Genomic DNA, 14,265 nt, shown 5'->3' with positions numbered 1-14,265 from the left:
TGACAATCTCTTTTTTACTTGGTATATTTAGATCATTCATACTTAAAGTAATTATTGATATAGTTGGATTAATATTTAACATGTCTAACTATTTTGTATTTGTTACATTTGTTTATTTTTTCTTTCCTTCTTTTTTGCCTTGTTTTTTTGACAGTTTTTTTTAAGAGAAGTTTTAAGTTAGCATCAAAATTGAGTGGAAGGTACAGATATCCTACATTCCTTGCCCTCACATGCATAGCCTCCCTCATCAAATCAACACCAGAATGTACATTTGTTAACAGTTGATGAACCTACACTGACACAACATTACCACCCAAAAATCAATAGTTTATCATTATATTTGAACAGTTATCTATTAAATCAATTAAGAATAAGAAAAAAAAGATTTTATTTTACATTCATTTATTCCTTCTCTGATTGTCTTAGGCATTGAGGATGCTATAACAAAATGACACAGACTTAGTGGTTTATAAACAATACATATTTATTTCTCATAGTTCTAGTGGCTGGGAAGTCCAACAGATCCATAATCTGGTGAGAGCTCATTTCCTCTCTGATGGCCATTTTCTTACTGACAGGCTTTTCAACTTGTCCATGATCACATGGCAGTTAAAAAATGGAATAATATTTTCATGTAATCCAGGAGCCTGTATTGTTTCTTTTATGTTTTGAAGCTTCTCCAAATGAGCAGTAGAGACAAAACATTCAGAGGAGTGTGAGCTCTTTAAGCTGGAGTAATTATGGAGGTTTTGTGGAGAAGATGGACCTTTTTTCACCTTATGCTCACTAAAAGAAATAAATGGTTTCTTATTAAATAATTGGCTTGCAATTTCTTAATAACTAACAAAATTGAATGTGTCTTATGAATAATAAATAGTGATCATAAAATTAGATAACATTTATTGAGCACCTACTGTGTCAGCTACTCTTCTAAGTGCTTTCTATGTGTACCTTCATTTAATCTTCACAGTAACCCTGTGAGGAGCCATTTTATTACCCTTTCTTTACAGATATTAAGGCACAGAGAGGTTAAATAATTTGCCAAAGAATACACAGTGAGTAACTGGAAAACCTAGACAATTCAAATCCAGGCAAGATGTGTCAGATATGGTTACCTCATAACCATCTCCTATTATTTTGTTCCCTCTAATCATATCTTTGTCCATTAAAGACATGTGTTACATGTATTCATTTTACTCCCTTTATTCCCTGTGGATTTGTAAAACATTTCATAAGTTGAGAATATTATCATTTGTCCCTCATGTATGTGGAAAATATTTCCCTCAGTTTTCAATTTGTTTTAAATGTTGCTTATTTTTTACACTTAATGAATATTATTTTCCTAATCAGGTTTATTGAAATATAATTTATAAATATATAGAATATTTATCCTTATTTCTATAAGTTTTGACAAATGCATGCAGTCATGAAACCACCAGCACAATCAATATAGAACATTGCCATTACCCCCCAAAATATTCCTTGTGCCCTTTATATGTGACCTTACCCCTCATTCCCAGCCCCTGCAATACTCTCATCTGTTTTCTGTCCTTTTAGCTTTATCTTTCCAAAATGCCATATAAATTGAATCATACAGTAGGTAGTCTTTTGACTCTGGCTGCTTTGACTCAGTATAATGCATTTGAGATTCATCTGAGTTGTGTGTCAGTGGTTGGTCCTTTTTATTTATTTTTTGCTAAGTAGTATTTCATTATATAAATGTACCACATTTTACCTATCCAGTCACCAGCTGACAGGCAACTGGGTTATTTCTTGTGTTTGGTGATTACAAATAAAGCCACTATAAATACTTATGTTCAGGTTCTAATGTATACATATATTTTCACTTCCCTTAGGTAAACACCCAGGAGTGGGATTTCTGGGTTATACAATGAGTATATTTAATTTTATGAGAAATTGCCTAATTGTTTTCTAAAGTGGTTGTAGCATCTTGCACACCTGCCCACAATGTATGATTGTTCCATTTGTTCCACACCTTTGACAACACTTGGACTTTTTAATTTTGTTTTCTTGTTGTTGTGGTGGTGGTGTTTTTGCCATTCTAATAGAAGTATAATGGTTTTAATTTGCATTTCCCTAATTACCAATGATGCTGAGCATTGTTTTTTTGTATGTATTTGCCATCTGTATATTTTCTTTGGTGAACCATCTTGTCATATTTTTTGCCCATTTTAAAAATTGAAATGTATGTTGTATTACTAAATTTGAAAGTTCTATACATAGTATAGATAGATTCTTTATCAGATATGTATTTTGCAATATTTTCTCTCAGTCTGAGGCTTTCCTTTTCATATTCTTAACAGTATCTTTGGAAGGGCAGAAATTTTCAACTTTATTGAAATCCAATATATTAATTTTCTTTCATGACTTTTCAAGTATGATGTTAGGTGAAATTTTTTTATACTTGACCTTTATTAGGATGAATAAATTCCTTTTTAAAAATTTTATTGAGATATAATTAACATATAACATATTAGTTTCAAGTGTACCATTTTGCTTTAAAAGAACCAATTAATTACCTTTTACATATTATACAGCTAGGTTTATGCATCTTTTCTCTTGTGATTTATTCTAATACTTCTAGGCTTAGAAAACCTTTTTTTCTTTTGCATTGCCAAAATCGGATCAAAGTTTATTGCATTTTCTTCTACTTTTTTCTTTCTTTTATATCATGTACATTGTTTGTATGTATTTTAAAAATTACTTTGGAAAAAGTATATCGGACTTCCGGGTAAGATGGCGGAAGAGTAAGACGCGGAGATCACCTTCCTACCCACGGATACACCAGAAATACAGCTACACGTGGAACAACTCCTACAGAACACCTACTGAATGCTGGCAGAAGACCCCAGACCTCCCAAAAGGCAAGAAACTCCCCACATACCTGGGTAGGGCAAAGCGGAGAGATCCCCACACAGAGGATCGGTGCCGAGCGGCACTCACCAGCCCGAGAGGCTTGTCTGCTCGCCCCGGCGGCGCTGGAAGCTGAGGCTCGGGCTTCGGTCAGAGCGCAGGGAGAGGACTGGGGCTGGTGGTGAGAACTCAGCCGGAAGGGGGCTAATGAGCCACAGCTAGCCGGCAGGGAGTCCGGGAAAACTCTGGAGCTGCCGAAGAGGCAAGAGACTTTTTCTTCCCTCTTGGTTTCCTGGTGCGCGAGGAGAGGGGATTAAGAGCGCTGCTTAAAGGGGCTCCACAGACGGGCGCGAGTCACGACTGAAAGCGCGGAGCCCAGTGACGGGCGTGGGACGCTGGGGCTGCTGCTGCCGCCGCCAAGAAGCCTTTGTGCGAGCGCAGGTCACTGTCCACACCACCCTTCCGGGAGCCTGTGCAGCCCGCCACTGCCGGGGTCCCGGGATCCAGGGGCGGCTTCCCTGGGAGAATGCACGGCGCGCCTCGGGCTGGTACAACGTCACGCCGACCTCTGCCGCTGCAGGCTCGCCCCGCACTCCGTGCCCCTCCCTCCCGCCCAGCCTGAGTGAGCCAGAGTCCCCGAAGAGGCTGCTCCTTTAACCCTGTCCTGTCTGAGCGAAGAACAGACGCCCTCCGGTGACCTACACGCAGAGGCGGGGCCAAATCCAAAGCTGAGACCGAGGAGCTGTGAGAACAAAGAAGAGAAAGGGAAACCTCTCCCAGCAGCCTCAGAAACAGCGGATTAAGGCTCCACAATCAACTTGATGTACCCTGCATCTATGGAATACATGAATGGACAACAAATCATCCAAATTGAGGAGCCAGGAGTCAGTGCTGTGCCTCTGAGGTGGGAGAGCCAACTTCAGGACACTGGTCCACAAGAGACCTCCCAGCTCCACATAATATCAAACGGCGAAAATCTTCCAGAGATCTCCATCTCAACACCAGCACCCAGCTTCACTCAACGACCAGCAAGCTACAGTGCTGGACACCCTATGCCAAACAACTAGCAAGACAGGAACACAACGCCACCCATTAGCAGAGAGGCTGCCTAAAATCATAAAAATTCCGCAGACACCCCAAAACACACCACCAGACGTGGACCTGCCCACCAGAAAGACAAGATCCAGCCTCATCCACCAGAACACAGGCACTAGTCCCCTCCACCAGGAAGCCTACACAACCCACTAAACCAACCTTAGCCACTGGGGACAGACACCAAAAACAATGGGAACTATGAACCTGCAGCCTGCAAAAAGGAGACCCCAAACACAGTAACATAAGCAAAATGAGAAGACAGAAAAACACACAGCAGGAGAAGGAGCAAGATAAAAACCCACCAGACCTAACAAATGCAGAGGTAATAGGCAGTCTACCTGAAAAAGAATTCAGAATAATGATGGTAAAGATGATCCAAGATTCTATTTCCCAGATCCAAAATCTTGGAAATAGAATAGACAAAATGCAAGAAACAGTTAACAAGGACCTAGAAGAACTAAAGATAAATCAAGCATCGATTAAAAACACAATAAATGAAATAAAAAATACTCTAGATGGGATCAATAGCAGAATAACTGAAGCAGAGGAACGGATAAGTGAGGTGGAAGATAAAATAGTGGAAATAACTGCTGCACAGCAAAATAAAGAAAAAAGAATGAAAAGAACAGAGGACAGTCTCAGAGACCTCTGGGACAACATTAAACACACCAACATTCGAATTATAGGGGTTCCAGAAGAAGAAGAGAAAAAGAAAGAGACTGAGAAAATATTTGAAGAGATTATAGTTGAAAACTTCCCTAATATGGGAAAGGAAATAGTTAATCAAGTCCAGGAGGCACAGAGAGTCCCATACAGAATAAATCCAAGGAGAAATACGCCAAGACACATATTAATCAAACTGTCAAAAATTAAACACAAAGAAATCATTAAAAGCAGCAAGGCAAAAACAACAAATAACACACAAGGGAATCCCCATCAGGATAACAGCTGATCTCTCAGCAGAAACTCTACAAGCCAGAAGGGAGTGGCAGGACATAATTAAAGTGATGAAGGAGAAAAACCTGCAACCAAGATTACTCTACCCAGCAAGGATCTCATTCAGATTTGATGGAGAAATTAAAACGTTTACAGACAAGCAAAAGCTGAGAGAGTTCAGCACCACCAAACCAGCTTTACAACAAATGCTAAAGGAACTTCTCTAGGCAAGAAACACAACAGAAGGAAAAGACCTACAATAACGAACCCAAAACAATTAAGAAAATGGGAATAGGAACATACATATCGATAATTACCTTAAATGTAAATGGACTAAATGCTCCCACCAAAAGACACAGACTGGCTGAATGGATACAAAAACAAGACCCATATATATGCTGTCTACAAGAGACCCACTTCAGACCTAGAGACACATACAGACTGAAAGTAAGGGGATGGAAAAAGATATTCCATGCAAATGGAAACCAAAAGAAAGCTGGAGTAGCAATTCTCATATCAGAAAAAATAGACTTTAAAATAAAGACTATTATAAGAGACAAAGAAGGACACTACATAACGATAAAGGGATCAATCCAAGAAGAAGATATAACAATTGTAAATATTTATGCACCCAACATAGGAGCACCTCAATACATAAGGCAAATACTAACAGCCATAAAAGGAGAAATCGACAGTAACACAATCATAGTAGGGGACTTTAACACCCCACTTTCACCAATGGACAGATCATCCAAAATGAAAATAAATAAGGAAACACAAGCTTTAAATGATACATTAAACAAGATGGACTTAATTGATATTTATAGGACATTCCATCCAAAAACAACAGAATACACATTTTTCTCAAGTGCTCATGGAACATTCTCCAGGATAGATCATATCTTGGGTCACAAATTAAGCCTTGGTAAATTTAAGAAAATTGAAATTGTCTCAAGTATCTTTTCCAACCACAGTGCTATGAGACTAGATATCAATTACAGGAAAAGAGCTGTAAAAAATACAAACACATGGAGGCTAAACAATACACTACTTAACAGCGAAGTGATCACTGAAGAAATCAAAGAGGAAATTAAAAAATACCTAGAAACAAATGACAATGGAGACACGACGACCCAAAACCTATGGGATGCAGCAAAAGCAGTTCTAAGAGGGAAGTTTATAGCAATACAATCCCACCTTAAGAAACAGGAAACATCTCGAATAAACCACCTAACCTTGCACCTAAAGCAATTAGAGAAAGAAGAACAAAAACATCCCAAAGTTAGCAGAAGGAAAGAATTCATAAAAATCAGATCAGAAATAAATGAAAAAGAAATGAAGGAAATGATAGCAAAGATCAATAAAACTAAAAGCTGGTTCTTTGAGAAGATAAACAAAATTGATAAACCATTAGCCAGACTCATCAAGAAAAAAAGGGAGAAGACTCAAATCAATAGAATTAGAAATGAAAAAGGAGAAGTAACAACTGACACTGTAGAAATACAAAAGATCATGAGAGATTACTATAAGCAACTCTATGCCAATAAAATGGACAACCTGGAAGAAATGGACAAATTCTTAGAAATGCACAACCTGCCAAGACTGAATCAGGAAGAAATAGAAAATATGAACAGACCAATCACAAGCACTGAAATTGAAACTGTGATAAAAAATCTTCCAACAAACAAAAGCCCAGGACCAGATGGCTTCACAGGCGAATTCTATCAAGTATTTAGAGAAGAGCTAACACCTATCCTTCTCAAACTCTTCCAAAATATAGCAGAGGGAGGAACACTCCCAAACTCATTCTACGAGGCCACCATCACCTTGATACCAAAACCAGACAAGGATGTCACAAAGAAAGAAAACTACAGGCCAATATCACTGATGAACATAGATGCAAAAATCCTCAACAAAATACTAGCAAACAGAATCCAACAGCACATTAAAAGGATCATACACCATGATCAAGTGGGGTTTATTCCAGGAATGCAAGGATTCTCCAATATATGCAAATCAATCAACGTGATACACCATATTAACAAATTGAAGGAGAAAAACCATATGATCATCTCAATAGATGCAGAGAAAGCTTTCGACAAAATTCAACACCCATTTATGATAAAAACCCTGCAGAAAGTAGGCATAGAGGGAACTTTCCTCAACATAATAAAGGCCATATATGACAAACCCACAGCCAGCATCGTCCTCAATGGTGAAAAACTGAAACCATTTCCACTAAGATCAGGAACAAGACAAGGTTGCCCATTCTCACCACTCTTATTCAACCTAGTTTTGGAAGTTTTAGCCACAGCAATCAGAGAAGAAAAAGAAATAAAAGGAATCCAAATCAGAAAAGAAGAAGTAAAGCTGTCACTGTTTGCAGATGACATGATACTATACATAGAGAATCCTAAAGATGCTACCAGAAAACTACTAGAGTTAATCAATGAATTTGGTAAAGTTGCAGGATACAAAATTAATGCACAGAAATCTCTGGCATTCCTATATACTAATGATGAAAAATCTGAAAGTGAAATCAAGAAAACACTCCCATTTACCATTGCAACAAAAAGAATAAAATATCTAGGAATAAACCTACCTAAGGAGACAAAAGACCTGTATGCAGAAAATTATAAGACACTGATGAAAGAAATTAAAGATGATACAAATAGATGGAGAGATGTACCATGTTCTTGGATTGGAAGAATCAACATTGTGAAAATGACTCTACTACCCAAAGCAATCTACAGATTCAATGCAATCCCTACCAAACTACCACTGGCATTTTTCACAGAACTAGAACAAAAAATTTCACAATTTGTATGGAAACACAAAAGACCCCGAATAGCCAAAGCAATCTTGAGAACGAAAAATGGAGCTGGAGGAATCAGGCTCCCTGACTTCAGACTATACTACAAAGCCACAGTAATCAAGACAGTATGGTACTGGCACAAAAACAGAAAGATAGATCAATGGAACAGGATAGAAAGCCCAGAGTTAAACCCATGGACATATGGTCACCTTATCTTTGATAAAGGAGGCAGGAATGTACAGTGGAGAAAGGACAGTCTCTTCAATAAGTGGTGCTGGGAAAACTGGATAGGGACATGTAAAAGTATGAGATTAGATCACTCCCTAACACCATACACAAAAATAAGCTCAAAATGGATTAAAGACCTAAATGTAAGGCCAGACACTATCAAACTCTTAGAGGAAAACATAGGCAGAACACTCTATGACATAAATCACAGCAAGATCCTTTTTGACCCACCTCCTAGAGAAATGGAAATAAAGACAAAAATAAACACATGGGACCTAATGAAACTTAAAAGCTTTTGCACAGCAAAGGAAACCATAAACAAGACCAAAAGACAACCCTCAGAATGGGAGAAAATATTTGTAAATGAAGCAACTGACAAAGGATTAATCTCCAAAATTTATAAGCAGCTCATGCAGCTCAATAACAAAAAAAAACAAACAACCCAATCCAAAAATGGGCAGAAGACCTAAATAGACATTTCTCCACAGAAGATATACAGACTGCCAACAAACACATGAAAGGATGCTCAACATCTTTGCTCATTAGAGAAATACAAATCAAAACTACAATGAGATATCATCTCACACCAGTCAGAATGGCCATCATCAAAAAATCTAGAAAACAATAAATGCTGGAGAGGGTGTGGAAAAAAAGGAACACTCTTGCACTGCTGGTGGGAATGTGAATTGGTACAGCCACTATGGAGAATGGTATGGAGGTTCCTTAAAAAACTACAAGTAGAGCTACCATATGACCCAGCAATCCCACTACTGGGCATATACCCTGAGAAAACCATAATTCAAAAAGAGACATGTACCAAAATGTTCATAGCAGCCCTATTTACAATAGCCTGGAGATGGAAACAACCTAAGTGTCCATCATCAGATGAATGGGTAAAGAAGATGTGGCACATATATACAATGGAATATTACTCAGCCATAAAAAGAAATGAAATTGAGCTATTTGTAATGAGGTGGATGGACCTAGAGTCTGTCATACAGAGTGAAGTAAGTCAGAAAGAGAAAGACAAATACTGTATGCTGACACATATATATGGAATTTAAGAAAAAAAAATGTTATGAAGAACATAGGGGTAAGACAGGAATAAAGACACAGACCTACTAGAGAATGGACTGGAGGATATGGGGAGGGGGAAGGGTAAGCTGTGACAAAGTGAAAGAGCGGCATGGACATATATACACTACCAAACGTAAGGTAGATAGCTAGTGGGAAGCAGCCGCATAGCACAGGGAGATCAGCTCGGTGGTTTGTGACCGCCTGGAGGGGTGGGATAGGGAGGGTGGGAGGGAGACGCAAAAGGGAGGGGATATGGGAACATATGTATATGTATAACTGATTAAATTTGTTATAAAGCAAAAAATAAAAAAATATATATATAAAAAGTAAAAAAAAAAATTACTTTGGAATTAATCTATCTTACATAGGATCTCTATTATCTTGCCCAAATAGCTATATCCTCATCCCAGGTCCATTTAGAGTTGGAATTTTTTTTTCCTTTCTAACATCAGTTTTGATCCCTTTCTTGGGTATGGCAAAAAATGACATAGAAATGAATTCATAGACTGACTGCACCATATCAAAGTGGAAACGAGTCAGGGAGCAGGGGCAGGGATGAGTTAGGGCCTCAGTATGTGAATTTAGGGTCATTAAAGCAAAGACTTTAGGTGATTATATAATGTAGAAACAATGGAGAATATAAATGTGTTTTTGCTGATAGAGATGGTCAATGCAATTTGTATTTTGAATTATTACATCATTCTACTTGTGCCTCTCTTTTATTTTATTTTTTATTTAATTAATTTTTAAAATTAGAGTATAGTTGATTTACAATGTTGTGTTAGTTTCAAGTGTACAGCAAAGTGAGTCAGTTATACATATACGTATATCCACTCTTTTTTAGATTCTATTCCTATATAGGTCGTTACAGAGTATTGAATAGTGTTCCCTGTGCTATACAGTAGGTTCTTATTACTTATCTATTTTATATGTAGTAGTGTGTATATGTCAATCCCAATCTCCCAATTTATCCCTCCCCTCCTTCACTCCTTAGTAACTGTAAGTTTGTTTTCTGCATCTGTGACTCAATTTCTGTTTTGTAAATAGGTTCATTTGTACCCTTTTTTTAGATTCCACATATAAGTGATATCATATGATATTTGTCTTTTTCTGTCTGACTTACTTCACTCAGTATGACAATCTCTAGGTTCATCCATGTCACTGCAAATTACTTGTGCCTCCCTTCTGATAATTAACATCCACTATATTTTTAAAATTATTATTTTTAATTGAAGTATAGTTGATTTACAACGTTGTGTTAGTTTCAGGTGTACAACAAAGTGTTTAATATGTGTATATATAATATACACACACACATATATATATTCTTTTTCAGATTATTTTACCATTTAGGTTATTACAAAATATTCAGTATAGTTCCCTGTACTATACAGTAAGTCCTTATTGGTTATCTATTTTATATATAGTATTGTGTAGAACATCTACTATATTTTAATAGTTATTTATGTTTATAATAGCAAACTGAGAACAGATACTCATTGGGTCTGGTTTACTCTTCTATCCATTTCAGAATATGTTTATGGTGATTTTCACAAGGTAGGCTGTCATTAAGAGTAGAAGGAAGAAGAGAAATAAATGAAGGAAGGAGAAAGGAAGAAAGACAAAATGGATAAAGGTAATATGAAAGGAAAATAACATGGTGAAAGGCAGGGAGTCTAAGATATGGAGGGAAAGGACAGGAAAGTATAGTTGAATGGTTTAAGTGTCTTTTGTGGCAATTGAGTTCTCTCTACTTCTATAAACACATCTCTCTCCTTCATTTAGAGTAGTTCCCACTCATACCACTTGGGGGAGTTAGTTTGGGAGAAGACTATAATAGTGAGTTAAACACCAAGCTAAGAGTCTTCAACTTCATCCTACAGTTGATGGAGAATTTTAAAAATTCTTTGAACACAAGAGCAATTTAGGCAAAATGGTGCTTTTAGGTCTTGAATTAATTGGTTTTGAGGATGGAACAATGGAAAGCTTGGAAACAGGAAGACAATTTTGGCCTTTTTTATACCCAAAGCCTGACTTCCTCTTTTGGACACAGAGCTAAGTTTCATTTCCCTCACATCTAGATAGGACCTTGTGACTGGTGCTCACCAATGGATAATGCATGGATGTGGTCATTTTCATTCTGAAGAAGCTAAGAGCAGATGTTTTTTTCTTCATGCTTTTGGTCTAAACTCTCAACTGCCAGCTTGTTGATGCCAGGATAACCACGAAACTACATATTGAAAATGGGGAAGCTACATAAAGAAGAAGATGGAAACCACAAAAGTCATCCCTTGGAGGAGAGCCACCCACCATGAAGTCATCTGTATTGGACTTTATGTGAATGAGAAATAAAAGTTTATGTTGTCAAATCACTGAGATTTAGGTGTTGCTTATTACAGCAGCTAGTGTAACCATTCTGACTAATTAAAGGCATTGTGACAGGGACAGTGTGTGGTGGTGAGGACGAGAAATGGAGTTTGAGCTCATAGATTGGAAAGAAAGACACAAATGGGTGAAGCATTACAGAGGAAAATGGCAGAAGAAGGAAGGATGAATTCAAGGTAAGCCTAAACTCCTGGAGGAAATTGTTAGCAGAAATAAGAATGTCCAGAAAAAAAGACTGTCTGGGGGAAAGAATATAACAACTTTTATTTTAGATGTATTGAGTCTCATATATTATAGTATATCTAAATGTAAATGCCTGACGAATTAAAAAACGAGTTGCAGAAGTAAACTGTGTGCACGTGTGTGTGCATGTGTGTGTGTGTGAGAGAGAGCGAGAGAGGAGAAAGAGAGAAAGAAAGATTGAAAAAATAGAGGATGTAGGTCTCATAATAAAAAGGTAATAGTTAAAATGGGTTCAAACTTACGTAAAGAAAGGTAACTAACAAAATCAGTATTTGGGAGTGGATTTACTATTTAGTATGAACAATAGAATAGCAAGAAAAAGTCTTATCTTTGCCACTAATTGTATCTAAAATGACCTTGGCCAAGTTTCTTAACCTGTTTGAGTCTTAGTTTCCTCAAGAGGGGTTTGGAAAGGACTTGAAACAGGTCTTCCAATTAGAATCACCCATGGGCGTTTAAAAGTCCACATGGCTGTGTCCCCTTCTTAGACCCATTGAATCAGAGTGTCCAAGGTGTGGGTAAGGCCAGCAGGAGGTCCTTCCATGTTAGCTATTTCACACCCTCAGTGGGGAGCTGGGCAGCTTACTCTTGAATTTCATTTATAACAACTTTTACAAGCACAGTGTTTTATTCATCTAGTTTAAAAGTTTCACCCTTGAGTTGTGGGTAGGCCTATTTTCAAGTCTATCTTTTGGTCAAGAAGCTTTCTGGAACCAGAAGGCTCCTTGCTAATGCCTCCATCTCAGCAAGGCAAGAAGTTACACTTAGCAACTAATAAGAGAGGACAGAAGGTACTTGTAATAGTTACCAGTGTGGACTCTGATGTCTGATTGCGGTCAAATCCCGACTCCTGCCTTTAAAAATTGTGTACCATTGAAAAGTTACTTAATTTCTCTGGGCCTTAGTTTTCCTACCTGTAAAATGAAACATGGTTAGAAAGTAACACATAGGATTGTTATGAGGATCAAATGAATTAATATATGCAAAGTGCTCAGACAGTGCTAGAACATATTAAGTGCTCCATAAAGGCTATTGTCATTATTATATCTATAGACTCAGAACTCCTGGGGACAGGAGACAAAGTAGAGGGTAGAGTATAACACCTCTGTCTGTCCTAATATCTATAGGTGTGATTCTGGGGGAACTTTGGAGCCAGATATGGGAGAAAATTTGCAGACATACTACAAAACTGTAATCTTTCTTGCTGTGTCTATCTTAGAAAGATTTAATAAGACAGCACATTTTGCAATCACCCCAGCTGAATAGCCAGGGTAGGGGAATTCCAGTGAAGTAAGGTAACCCCAAAATTGCCCAAATGTCTGCTTTTTAAAAGCCCTAATTTTTAAAATTGATTGATTAATTAATTAATTTATTTTTGGCTGCGTTAGGTCTTCATTGCTGTGCCCAGGCTTTCTCTAGTTGTGGCAAGCAGGGGCTACTCTTCGTTGTGGTGCGCAGGCTTCTCATTGAGGTGGCTTCTCTTGCTGCGGAGCACGGGGTCTAGGTGCGCGGGCTTCAGTAGTTGTGGCACATGGGCTCAGTAGTTGTGGCACACGGGCTCAGTAGTTGTGGCTCATGGGCTCTAGAGCGCGGGCTCAGTAGTTGTGGCACAGGGGCTTAGTTGCTCTGCGGCATGTGGAATCTTCCTGGACCAGGACTCGAACCCGTGTCCCCTGCACTGGCAGGCAGATTCTTAGCCACTGTGCCACGAGGGAAGCCCCCACTGACTACTTTTATATTAAAAACCGTGAACCACACATATATACACATATATATTAAACACAGAGACATAAATACATATTCAATATTTTTACAGCATTGGTGTTATAGGTAAACGTGTTACGTGCTACTCTTTTTTTTTCTTTTTTTTTTTTTTTTTTTGTGGTACGCAGGCCTCTCACTGCTGTGGCCTCTCCCGTTGTGGAGCACAGGCTCTGGATGCGCAGGCTCAGAGGCCATGGCTCACGGGCCCAGCCGCTCCGCGGCATGTGGGATCTTCCCAGACCGGGGCACGAACCTGTGTCCCCTGCATCGGCAGGCGGACTCTCAACCACTGCGCCACCAGGGAAGCCCACGTGCTACTCTTTCTATGTTCTGTTACAGGTTCTTTGTACTACTGTTTAACATACCATATTTTAAGCATTTCCTATGTCATACAATGAGTTTTAAAGCATCACATACGTAATGGAACATAGTAATATGTTTATGTGCCATAATGTAAACATAAGCATATCACTGGGAACTTAATTGTTTCCAGTTAATTGATATACATCTTTTAAAAATAAATGCCATATACACTAAGTCACTTACTGCACCTCTGATTAATTTTTTTGATTGAGTCTAATGGTAGAATTATTTCCTCAGGTAATGGTCATTTTTAGAGCTTATAAATATTGCAAATTGCTTTCTTTTATCAATATTACATTCTCCCAAGCAATACATATTTCCCTTTTGATTTATGCTTATCAACATAGAGTAAATTTTTGCCATGAAAATTGGATTCATATGAATATTTTCCAACTTGCCTTTTGTTTGTTTTTTTAATTTAATTTTTATTTTATATTAGACTATACTTGATTTACAATGTGGTGTTAGTTTCAGGTATACAGCAA

Source organism: Mesoplodon densirostris, chromosome 14 (genome assembly GCF_025265405.1).
Source record: "Mesoplodon densirostris isolate mMesDen1 chromosome 14, mMesDen1 primary haplotype, whole genome shotgun sequence".
In the NCBI taxonomy this organism is placed as follows: Eukaryota; Metazoa; Chordata; class Mammalia; order Artiodactyla; family Ziphiidae; genus Mesoplodon; species Mesoplodon densirostris.
Note: the sequence above shows the minus strand (reverse complement) of the source record.